Below are 13,891 nucleotides of genomic sequence, written 5' to 3' on the forward strand. Positions count from 1 at the left end.
AAAAAATACATAAAAAAGAAAAACATATCTTGGTAATAACAACATGTGACCTAGTAGTCATGAATACCATACCACATGTGTTTACGAAAAATAATATCTTGATAATTCAAGTTACTAAGAAAATATGGAAGTAAAATTGGTTGATAGTTGCTAATAGAGAGAATGTAGCGGGAGGGAAAGAGAGATTGTGAGTGACCAAATAATCAACTATCTAACTAAGATTATAATATACCTATTAACACCCTTAATTACTCTTTTGCTTTTTTTAATTTGCACTAACATATGTCCATATTGGTAATTTGCTAAATCAAACTTCTATTAGACCAATCAAATGGGGTAAGGATCCATTGTGGCAAGTGGCATCCTTTTCTCAATTTTTCTATTGCTTATTTGCTAACAATTGACCCATTGTGTAATATTAAAGTTTGATTAGGCCTTTTACACGGTAGACAACAGGTTCGCCAATTTCAATATTTCTCTCTTACTCTCTCCTTTACATTCATTATGCATCCACCCTTACGCAGCATTTCCATTCGCCGAACCTTTCACCACATCCCTGCGCATTCCACGGCTAAGGTATACCCGTTTAACCCTTCTCTCTTCTTCTTCTTGATGTTTATAGTTCTCTTTCTATTAATTTTGTTGAATGATGTTAAAGTTATGATTTTTATAATGCTCTTCACAAACACTAAACTTCGTTTCTCCTTCCGCTATGCTTCTTCTTCTTCTTCTTCTTCATGTTTTCTTCACATTTGTGTTTCACATAAAGTTTTGATTTTTAAGTTGTTCTTTGTAGTTATGTTAAGTGTTCTTCACATAAAGTTTTGATTTTTATACTGTTCTTTGTAGTTAAGTGTTCTTTACATAAAGTTTGAATTTTGATACTGTTCTTTGTAGTTAAGTGTTCTTTGTAGGCATTCCGATGAAGTAGATGATTGTTTAAGGATTGCTTTTTGTAGTTATTTTGATAAGTGTTAAGTGTTCTTTGAAGTTAACTATTATTTGTTGTTTGTAGTTAAGTGTTCTTTGTTTGTAGTTGAAGGATTGTTTTTATACTGTTCTTTGTTGTTAAGTGTTCTTTGTTGTTAAATGTTCTTTGTCTTTTGTAGTTATTTTGATAAAGTAGATGATTGTTTAAGGATTGTTTTTTATACTGATTTTCCAATTGAATGATATAGTTCTCTCCATCACTTGTCATTTACTAATATGCTCATACTCTCCTTACCTTCAAAGTTTAATGAAATCTTTCCTTTGACGCATATTTCTGGAGTTTAATCAAGATCAAACTGCTGCCCAATCATTTTCTCTGAATTCGTGTTCACAAGGAGCAATTGACGATAGGGATTTTTCATCCACCATTGATGTCCTAAGCATTGCCGAGATGACGACTCTTACTGATGTACTATTTTATTACCATCCTTCTAAATAACTCTATAACTACTTATCCTAATTCAACTTATTTTGATAACTATTTTTTACTATGTAGGAAATCTTATACAACAGTGTTGGTAAGACAATGAGGTTCAAGGCCAACCCTTTCGGGTGGTTTTATGAGTTGTATCTAACTTGTAACAAGACCAATCAATCTCCCGGTAACCCAATCCAGTGTAATTGTTCTGATAATAACTCTACTCCTATCACTAAGTAAGCATTATTATACACACTTTTTAGTTTTTAACAAGGGTCAAAATTTTACTTAGTTATTGCAGTTAGTTTGACATAACTGTTTGGATGAAGATAGGATAATTCAATTGAGTTTTCTTTTTAACATTTTAAATCTAATTTATAGAACTTTACATATAAGTTATCTGATGTTTTTCATGCAATGATTTTGATTCATTGATTGTGGTGAATGTGTGATGTTCTAACTATAAAATCTGGATCTTATAAATTGACTAAAATCCTGTCAAGGTTCTATTAGTGCTGACACAATAGATGGACCTCATATTTGCTTGGTTAGTGCATTTGCTTGAATTTTATAATCATAATAGGTTGTTCAGTAAGTTCTCATGATTATACTGTTATAAGTCCATGTTTTAGGTTTGAGGATTGTGCCCAGCTAATTTTTGATCTAAAAAATGGCCATTAATTTTTTACAGATGAAAAAGCACCCATTTTGAATTGGCCTATCAGAGTTAAGGTTGTTGCTGGTACAGCTCATGGAATAAATTACCTACATGAAGAATGTAAGTTTCTTTTTTCTCTCTCAGATTTGTAGTTATCCGAAGAAGATATAGTTTTTCCATTGTACTGCATGTTTCTTTTAACTGGATATTTTTGCTTTGTATGCTATCTTCTACAGCTACTAACAAGAGTTATGTTTATGTTGTGTTTTTTTTAGGTTACTTTGATTGGATTGATGTGAAACCAACAGGCGATGAAAAACCTTTAAGATCTTGCATTTCCTCGCAGGATATTTGCCGGATACTAATGTATTAGGATGTTTGATTTACATTGCCCTGGTAGAGATTGTGCATTGTATTCAATAGTAAAAAATAAATAAAAAAAGAAGGCCAAACAGGTAATTTTCTGATAGGGAAACTCAAGTGTAGGGTGTTATGTGTGTCATGCTGGTTTTAGTTCTGTGATTTGAAATTCTGGAGTCAGATACGTGATGTCGAATAGGATGTCACGACACTACTATCTGAATAATTTAAAACTAAAGAACAAGAAAGAACAAATAACACAAGAGAGTTGTTAACCCAGTTCGGTGCAATCACACCTACATCTGGGGGCTACCAAGCCAGGGAGGAAGTCCACTATAAGTAGTATCAATTTAGAGTAATACAATTCAAGATTACACCTTTCACTTAATATCTACCCAATGCAACTTCAACCTAATACTACTTAGATCAGAGATTCCACTCACTCCCCCTCAATCACAGCAGTGATGAATAACGCTCAATGAATACGAATAGAAAACACACTTCAAGGACACAACTTGATCTTGCTTAAAAGCTTCAATCAAGTACAATGATACTCTTGCTTAAAAGCTTCAAGTACCTCTTACAACTCAAACAAAAAACACCTAGACCAAGACAACCATCATGATGATTGTTTGGCTCACAAGAAAGCTAGAACTGAAAGAAACCTAATAACGAACAACTCTTCAAGCTTCTCGATTAAAAACCCTATACACGGGCTGCAGCTTCTTCAAATATATATAGCCTTCAAAACGCAGCAGCTGGGCCTTGGATCCAAATTAGTCTTTAACCTAATTAAACTAATTTCCACAAATCAAGGAACCAAAATAAGAGCAAATAAAATCGTCCTTGAAAAGATCAAACAGATCATAATCTAATATTTCCAAGTAAGGCGCAATCCAATATTTTCAAGTGAGGCGCACAGGATCTTAACAGATCACGCAAACAAAATTAGTAACAGAATAAGATGTACCAGCTACGGATGTCATGACATCGGCCTAGACATCAGGTATAGGCCTGCACAAATAAAACTTCACTATAGTAGAATGCATGTCATGACACCAGTTTTGACATGATAAAATCACAATGAGTTTTACCAAAAATTACAGCCAATCAACAACATCTACAAACTCCCCTTTTGGCAAATTTTTGGCTAAAACACGAATAGATGTAACCACATAATATCAGAGCACAAGCAGCAGATCACAACACCAAGAATACAGAAAAATAAATTCTGTAGCAGATGGGAAACAGCAACCAGCTTGTTAAATCACCAGAAAACCAGAAAATCCAGAAAACATCTATTTAAAAATCTGTTATAGAATACCAGAAAATATCACCAGAAAATATCCAAAGAAAATATCCATTGTTAAGGAGAACCAGAAATATCCAAAATATCCATCACTCCCCCTTTTTAGCCACAAAAGGAAGCCAAACCAAAAGTACAAAAAAAAAAGAAACACCAATTCAGTCAAAAGGAACAATCATCATAAAGGAAATAGAGCTAATTGTCAGATCCACCAGTCTCTTCATCACTCGAGTCACCAGTCTCTTCATCACTAGAGCCACCAGTCTCTTCACCAGCATCACTACTCCCAGTCTCTTCAGCACCCTCACTTTCCTCAGCCTCTTCATCATCACCACTATCAACACCTTTGTCTTCATCCATAGTGTCATCATCACTTCCACCAGCATGATCATCATCTGCAGACTGCTCAAGGCTTTGAATGAGCTTTTCAAGCTTCATCTTCCTATTGTCCAACTCTTTACAAGTCTCTTTCAGCTCAGCAATAAGAGAAGATTTGTTCACAGATTTGCTGGTTTGAGATGTCCCAGCAGATGTTATGTCATCTGACCTTTGGAGCAGCTTATAGTGGAAGGACAAGGCACTCTCCCTCTTACACACAGAATCTTTAGCTTTCAGAATTCTAGGGTATTGCTTGAGGATTATCCCACATATCAGAGATGGAAAAGCAATGGGTAGCTTGGTAGCAGAGGTACCAACATGCCTCATAGTTTGATCAAATATGTAAGTCCCATAATCAAACTTTGTCTTGGTTCCCACAGCATATATGAATCTACCTAGGCCAACAGCAATGGTAGAAGTGTGATTTGTAGGCACCCAGTTAGCAGCACCAATTTTGTGCAGCAAAGCATACCTGACATTAAGAAGACTAGCAGACAATTTACTTTTTATGGGCCATTTCTTAACCTTAGCACCAGTGATAACTTTGCACACCTCATTGTCAGTCACTTCAAGCTCAGGTTGAGCCTCATCATCCCTACCTAGATAGAGGTTGACAACAGTCGGGGAGAACTCTACACATTTTCTTCTAACATACACCTTATGAAAATCCTCAGCTTTCCCATCAGCACAATCTTGTGACAAGTTAACTATAAACTCCTTCACGAGCATTTCATAGCATTTAGAAAAATGAGTAACAGTTTTAAGCAAACCTGCAGATTTGATGAGCTTCATGACCTCTTGACATTCCAGAGCATCATTTGCAAGTTCTCTTTCCAGAGCCAGTCTTCTCTGATAAACAAACTTCCACTGGATAGCATTTGAAGCATAGTGCAAGTAAATGTTGTCCAAGGGAACATCACGAACCTTTGTGGAGGATTTGGTGACAGCAATCTTCTTCTTTGAAGGGATGTCAGGGACATCACTTAGGACATTGTCTTCTGAGTTAGAAACACTTCTTTCTTTCCTCTTCTTCACAGCAACCTTGCTCCCAGTTCTTGAAGGTTCAGTAGGGACCTTCTTGATCTTTTCTTTGGTGGCATTCTTTAGAGGAGCAACTTTAGTCTTGGGAAGATGTTGATCATCAACCTGCTTTCCCCTTCGAGCCTTGACTCTGTTGGAAATGCTAGAGATGAGATCATCATCAGCAATGTCAATAGTATCATCAAGATTATCCAGATCCACCACATCATTTACACTGTCAATAGGGCGAGTAAGCTTCTCTTTAGGAGAAGTAGCAGTGACCTCTTCAGCTTTCTCTGTTTTAAGAATCTCAGCATCTTTATTTCCAGATGCTTTAACATCTTTAGCATCAGAACTCTCAGCATTGTTAGCTTCAGATGTCTCAACATCAACATGATCCTTGTTAGCATCACCTTGATCGTCTTTGCTGTTCTCAGGAGCAGGAGCTTGGGCTAAAGGAACAGATATTCCTTCTACCTTGTGACCTTCATTCAAGATTCTCGTGACAAGACCTGCGATCGCATTGTGGACATATGCAAAACCCTCTTTATCCCTAGCAGAAAACGTTTCTGGAATAGATCCACCAGTCGATTTTCTTGCATGCATCTTTCTTGGTATACTACTAACAGGATCAGTAGCCGGGACAGAGTTCAATGGCACAACATCCAGCACAACATCCTGATCACTCACCATATTTGGTGCCCTAGAGTCGGATGCTGTTTTAGAGCGGGGAGTAGTCTTCTTTGAAGGAGAAATCTGAGACATGCTGAGAAGGAAGGAAACAATGGAGAGAGGTTTGTGGATGCAGAAAATCGGTGAGGTAGAGTGAATGCCAAAAATAGGTTTTGTGGGAATAGGAACCGTTTGGAAGGAGTGAAAATGAGGGGGAAAATAAACTTTAATATGTAATGATAACAAATATTTGGACAGTAGAATATTATTGGCCCCACAGACGGTTAATTGCTATAATTCCTCACAAAGGCAAATACCTTGCTTACTTCTCAAATTCTCAAATTGATTAGCATCCAAAGCTTTTGTGAAAATATCAGCCAGTTGAAGGTTAGTAGCAACATGTTCCAAGGCAATTACTTTATCTTCAACAAGATCTCGTATGAAGTGATGCCTAATATCAATGTGCTTGGTCCTACTATGCTGGATAAGATTCTTTGAAATATTAATGGCACTTAGGTTGTCACAATATAATGTCATGACATCTTGTGTGACATTATATTCTGTTAACATTTGCTTCATCCAAACAAGCTGAGAGCAACTACTTCCTGCTGCAATGTATTCTGCCTCTGCAGTGGATAGAGATACACAATTTTGTTTCTTGCTGAACCATGAGATAAGGTTATTCCCCAAGAAGAAACATCCTCCTGAAGTACTTTTTCTATCATCAGCACTTCCAGCCCAGTCTGCATCACAATATCCAGTGAGGATTGGTTCACACCCATGAGAGTAGAGCATACCATACTCACAAGTACCATTCACATATTTCAGGATCCTGACTTGATTTATGTGACTGATCTTGGGTTCTGCTTGATATCTAGCACACACCCCAACAGCAAAAGCAATATCAGGCCTACTAGCTGTGAGATACAACAGACTTCCTATCATTCTTCTATACAAACTTTGATCAACATTAGTTCCCTTTTCATCTTTGGACAATTTTAAGTGAGTAGGTGCAGGTGTTCTTTTGTGACTAGCATTTTCCATCCCAAATTTTTTGACAATGTTTTTGGCATACTTGCTCTGAGATAGGAAAATTGAGTATTCCATCTGTTTAACTTGCAGTCCAAGAAAGTAAGTTAATTCTCCAACTAGACTCATTTCAAATTCTGATTGCATCTGATCAACAAAATGTCTAATCATTTTGTCTGACATCCCACCAAACACAATATCATCCACATAGATTTGAGCAATCAGGATCTTTCCTCCTTCATCTTTAACAAAAAAAGTTTTATCTATCCCTCCTTTCCTGTAGCCATTACTAGTAAGAAACTCAGTCAGTCTCTCATACTAAGCTCTAGGAGCTTGTTTCAGGCCATAAAGAGCTTTTCTTAGTTTGTACACATGATCAGGATGATTTGGATCAGCAAAGTCTTTAGGTTGTTCCACATAAACTTCCTCACTCAAGTATCCATTTAAGAAAGCACTCTTCACATCAATCTGGTACAGTTTGAATTTTAGAATACAAGCAACTCCTAACAACAATCTAATTGAATCAAGTCTAGCAACAGGAGCGAAAGTTTCATCAAATTCAATTCCTTCAACTTGAGTGTATCCTTGAGCAACTAGCCTTGCTTTGTTTCTGATAATAGTTCCCAGTTCATCTGACTTATTCTTGTAAACCCATTTTGTTCCAATGACATTAGTATCTTTAGGTCTTGGAACCAGCTCCCATACTTCATTCCTTTCAAAGGAGTTTGAGATACAAAACAGGAGTTTGAGACAAAACAGGAGTTTGAGACCTGTTCTCTTGACCTTGTGACCACTCCAAAACTCATCTATCAATGCTTCCTTAACATTCTTGGGTTCAATTTTTGATACAAAACAAGAGTTTGAGACCTGTTCTCTTGACCTTGTGACCACTCCACTGTTGGGATCTCCTATAATAAGTTCACTAGGATGATCTTTTTGAACTCTTATAGAGGGTCCTTTGTTTGAGGGTTCAGCTTCAGCTTCTGTAATAGTAGGACTGCAATCATCTTCTTTCTTAGGTCCTTCAGCTGCAGGTTCCCAGAATGTTTCAACATCATCTGTGACATCTGATGGTTTGTGAACATCATCAACCACTACATTTATGGATTCCATGATTATTCTGGTTCTTGAGTTGAAAACTCTATAGGCTCTGCTGTTTGTAGAGTAGCCCAGAAAAATCCCTTCATCACTCTTGGAATCCATCTTCCTTCTGTGATCTCTATCAGCAAGAATGTAACACTTACTACCAAACACATGGAAGTATTTGACAGTGGGTTTTCTTCCCTTCCAGATCTCATACAGAGTGGTAGAGGTTCCTTTCCTTAAGGTAACTCTATTATGAACATAACAGGAAGTATTCATGGCTTCAACCCAGAAATAAATAGGGAGTTTCTTAGCATGAATCATAGCTCTGGCTGATTCTTGAATGGTTCTATTTTTCCTTTCAACAACCCCATTTTGCTGTGGAGTAATAGGAGATGAAAATTCATGGTGTATTCCTTCAGAGGAGCAAAAATCAGCAAATTTTTTATTCTCAAATTCCTTTCCATGATCACTTCTGATTCTCACAACATCATTTTCTTTTTCCCTTTGAATTCTTTGACACATGTCTTTGAATACATCAAACACATCTGACTTCTCTCTGATGAAGTTTATCCAAGTGTATCTGGAATAGTCATCCACAACCACATAAGCATACTTCTTTCCACCAAGACTTTCAATTTGCATGGGTCCCATCAAGTCCATGTGAAGCAGTTCTAGAACCCTGGAAGTAGTCAGATGTCTAACCTTTAGATGTGACATCCTGGTTTGTTTTCCTACCTGACATTCACCACATATTCTTCCTTCATCAATTTGTAACTTGGGAATTCCTCTCACAGCTTCCATAGAAATAATCCTTTTCATCCCTCTTAGATGAAGGTGACCAAGTTTTTGATGCCACAACTTTGCTTCTTCTTCTTTAGAGCATACAGTTGAGTAGCTAGATTCATGAGAAACCCACAAGTAACAATTATCTTTGGATCTGACTCCCCTCATTACGACTTCCTTTCCTTCATTAGTAACCACACACTCAGCCTTAGTGAAGTTAACTTGGTATCCTTGGTCACAAAGTTGACTAATGCTTATGAGATTAGCAGTCAAGCCTTTGACCAACAAGACGCCTTCCAGGTTTGGAACTCCTGAGCAGTCTAGTTTTCCAACCTCTTTGATTTCTCCTTTAGCTCCATCACCAAAAGTTACATAGCTAGTAGAATGGTTTTTGATATCTACTAATAGATTCTTGATTCCAGTCATGTGTCTGGAACATCCACTGTCAAAATACCAATCTTCTTTGGTTGATACTCTGAGAGATGTATGAGCTATTAGAGCCATATTTTTAGGTGTCCACTGTTGCTTCTTGATGGGCATGATCTGCTTGGGTCTGTGGTATGGAGCTTGATTTGGGTATCCATATAATCTGAAACAGAAGGGCTTAATGTGTCCAAATCTACCACAGTAATGACATCTCCATCTTTGAAATTTCCTCTTCATTTTACTTATGTCATGATGTTGAGTCACATGTTTTGACATTGGGTTCAACATCTTAGATTCTGGTTTAGCATTACTACTAACTTGAGGATGTTTCTGATGGAATAAGATACGACACAACAAGGGGGTTTGGATTGTGTCCCTTTTAAAATTTATCTAAGTATTTAAAAATTGCCTTTAATCAGAAGAAAAATATTAGTAATAACTTTAAAGGTTTTAAGTAATTGGTGTTAAAGTGTGTGATGAAGTATAGTTGTAAATAATATGAATAAAAGACAATAAATAAAGAACACAAGAAAACTTATCCTGGTTCACCAACTTGGTTAGTCCAGTCCCCACACCCTGTGAGATTATCCTTTATTGAATACTTCTTACAATAACCTTTTTCTTCTATGTATTCTTAGCCTCACCACGCTTACACTTCTGAATGGTATAGCTTACAGATAGCTTACAAAATGATTGGTTTGTATATCTAAGATATACTTTGTGATGTTAGGAGGTTTACAATAAATTCCTAAATACTCTCCGTATGGCAGTGAGTATTTAAATATAGAATGTGTATGATAACTCTAATATACTTTGATCACTATATGGTAGTGAGAGCTAAAGATAATATATAGAGAGTATGATTGCTTTGTGAATAAAGACTTTTGTTTTTCTTTGAATGCTTGTGGATATTTTTGGTTTTTGAGAATGAAGCATGAGACTTGTATTTATAGTGCCAATCCAAGAGTGAAGGAAGGCCGAGAGTTTCTTTTGAGAAGTGCTGGAAGATTTGTCTTTGTAGGACTTGGTCTTGAGTAGGACTTGGTCTTGGTTCAGAGTACTTCTGACATGCTGCAAATTCTGACATTTGACTATTTCAACAAAGACTTATTCTTGGCACAGTAAATCTGGAGGAGTAACTCTGGGACGAGTAACTCTGGAACGAGTAACTCTGGGACGAGTAACTCTGGGACGAGTAACTCTGGGACTAGTAACTCTGGGACCGTGATTCTTTGAGAGTAACTCTGGGGCCATAATTCTGAAGAGTGACTTATTGAACTTCTGAGAATCCATATGTTCTTAAAGCTTTGTTCTTTGTCAGCTCGATCTTGAATCATCATTTTAACTCTTTGTTTGATAGGGACCATAAATTATTTAGATGATTTATTGATGAAATCACTTTGGAGTTTCTTTAGATAAAATAGTTTGTAATATTCAAAACATTAACAGAATATGTTTCAACATTCTCCCCCTTTTTGAATGGTGACAAACTTTTTATTTTAGTTTCTTTGAGTAAGGACTTTGAAACTCCCCCTGGAAAGATGCATACTTTGAAAGGGCAAATGCTCCCCCTCAATATTAGTTCATATATAGTAAATGAATTTAAAGGCATTTGAAACATATGTTGATTAGATAGCAGTTTTTGATTAATGTTTGAGGATCAATACATCAAATGATTTACATCAATATTTTGGTGCACAAACAAAAAGATCCTAGAGGACTACTGCTAATATTAATTATAAAGTCCTAGTGAATTATAGATAAGTAGAGTACAAAGAACTTAAATAAGACAAAGCTTTGGTCAAAGCTTGTTCTCCCCCTTTTGTCAACCATACAAAAAGAAAGGGGGCACCAAAAGAAAGAGGACGAGAAGATTAAGAACCAGATGGTTCATCATCAGAAGTTGCCTCAGAAGATAATGGCAGAAATGGAAACTGAATTTGAGAGGGATCCGGAGGAAGCATTCCTGGAAACCTCGGCCATATTTGTTCAGTGACATAATCGATCCAGAATTTCTGGTAAGCCATTAATTGCTTTTGTAGAGCTGTAAAAGATCGAAGGTTGACGCCCTAATGAGGGTTAAGCGTTTCAGATGAGGATGCAGATCGAGGATAAACTGGAGGACGACTACCAATGCTGGGGAAATTGTTGAAGAATGAGGATGTGAGGGATACAATGGGATTTTGAGGAAGGGTATTGGAATTGTTGGTGGTGTTTCTTGGAGGTGATGAATCATACCTTGGAGCAAGCAGTGTTTGAACATTAAAAGAGTTATCATCATCTTCCTTCGGAGAAGAAAATATTGGGGAGTTTGATTGGGAGACATAAGGATCAAGTGGCGGAGCAGAAGGCATAGCGTGCGATTCTGTAGGATCAGTCTGTTCAGGAGGCTGACTGGAGTTATTAAAGAATGCTTCGATCTGAGCAGTAAGATCATCAGAATCTGTGTGGTTAATGGAGTTGAGTTGTACTTTTAAAGGGGACGGTTCTTTATAGGATTCAGGAGAATTTAATGGAGAGCTGGTGGAGATAGGAACTATTGTCATAGAGGGGGATGCGTAGGTGACAACATGAGGAATAATTGAAGTTTGTGGATTTGAAGCAGGTGGAGTTAGTAATTCAGCCTCAAGCATGGATATGAGTGAGGACAACTGAGCATCCGGGTTTGGATTGGAAGCAGAAGTGTTTGGAGATTTTGGTGAAAATGGTTGTTGAGCTGAAGCACTAGGAGGACTTGAGAGAAGGTTTTCAAGGGCGAAAATGTTGATCATGTCAGTGTTAGAAGTCTCCAGGATTGGAGGACTTGAAACATTTGAGATAGTTTCAGTTTGAAGAGAAACTGGGGCTTGAGAGATGTCACCCGTTTGTGGTGGGGATTCGACAGAGATTGGTGATGTAGATGTGAGGTCAATGCATTGTGTGGTTTCAGGAGATTGTGTATGTGTTTCCTTTGGGTTTGGAGATACGGATTTGGAGGTATGAGGAGAGATCGGTGAGGGCTTTTGTGGGGATTCTAGGTCAGCAGTGTTTGGAAGAGCCACAGATAATGGAATGGGAGAATTTGTGGTCAGGCTGTTTGGAGAGTTAGGAGATTCAGTACCTGTTGTTAAAGGTTCAGTTGCAGCATATTGCTTGATAAGACGCCTGCGCTTGGATTTGGCCTCAGGTTTAGGCGATGGTGCTCGCTTGAGTGAAGGAATTTTCATGCGCTTCAACTTGGAGGCATCCAGGATTTTGTTGATCTCGAAGGAGTCCTCATCGTCCAGAGGAACATTAAAGTGCTTGAATATTTTGGTAAGAAGCATACCATAGGGGGCGCTTCTTGCTCTAAGACCAGTGTGTTTGATATAGTTGAGCACCAAATATCCTATATTGAGAGGGGTTTTCTTTGAGAAATGGTAGATAACAAGGAGGTCTTTATCAGTGATTCGTTCCATACTGCCTTTTCTTGGAAGGATAGTGTGAATGCAGAAGTTATGAATGATATGGCTGAGGGGTTCAAGGTTGGCAGACACAAAACGGTCATTTTGATGTTTGGTGATGGAGAGTCTGTAGGATTCAATGTCTAGGTCATAAGATGAGGGCCAGTCATCATTAAAGAGATGAAGTCCATTGTTTGGGACATGCAAAATATCACAAAGGAGCTCTGGAGTTAGGGTTATTTGACGACCCTTTACAGATGAGATTAGCTGTGTATCACTTTCAGAGGGTTTAATAGCAGCAAAAAAATTTCTAACTAGTCTAGGGTAGAAGACATCAGAGAGTTGGAGAAAGTTGGTCCAACCTGTGGCTATTGCAAGCTCGTTTATGTCGTAACCCCAGATAGAGTAACTATCCAAGTTGACGGTTTTGCCGGCGACGATAGGGAGTGAACGCCATTTTTCGTTAAAGAGAGAACGAACATCATCATCAGAGATGAATTCGTTTGTTGAGATTTCAGATGGATGGTCATAGGCTTGGAAAGACGAAGAGACAAGAGAAGTTCCTTCGCTTGATTGAGTGGAAACGTGCGAGGAAGATGGTTTGGTGGGTTGAGGAGCAGAAACGTTCTGGGTTGAGGGAAGAGAAAGATTAGGGTTTTGAGATTTTTCTGTAGGTTGCTCGGATGGAGTGGAATCGTGAGGGGTGTTTGCATGTCGTGCTGAGCGACGGGTGGGAGTGGTGGGCGTTGGACGAGAATCAGTGGATTTCATGGTGGATTTTTGTCGAGTGGTGGTGGTGCGGCGCTTGGTGGGTGGTTTTTCCATGGAGAGGTTTTTCTGAGTTTTGGAAGGAAGAGTGAATACAGTATCAGCAAATGGAACAATAGTAGTGATGATTTTGAAAACCATTTGAAGGGTTTAAGAGAGAGTAAGTTGAATCATTTGAGAACGTTGGGAATACCACTGATTTGATGGGAGGTTGGTAGAAGGTGTGTTGATTTGATTGGTAAGGGAAGAGGCAGTTTTTTCTGTGTAATGATGAAGAAGTATAGAGAAACGAAAAGGACAAGGGAGAAACACACGTGATTCTTTGGACAATGCTTATTAAAAGCAAGTTTTGATTTAATTTAAAATTCTAATTATTAATAGCAATAAAACAATGTATATATTTATATTAAGATATTTTTATACTTTTTTTTTGTTTTTTTTGTTTTAAAAGAATAATAGGTAAAGGAAAAATAAAAAGGAGCTATATTTACTTAGGTATTTTGATAATAGATAATTTTGATTTTAGAAAATTAAATCTATCTTCCACTAGAGGTTTGGTGAAAATATCTGCTAAT

This window comes from Vicia villosa, linkage group LG4 (genome assembly GCF_029867415.1).
Source record: "Vicia villosa cultivar HV-30 ecotype Madison, WI linkage group LG4, Vvil1.0, whole genome shotgun sequence".
Classification (NCBI taxonomy): domain Eukaryota; kingdom Viridiplantae; phylum Streptophyta; class Magnoliopsida; order Fabales; family Fabaceae; genus Vicia; species Vicia villosa.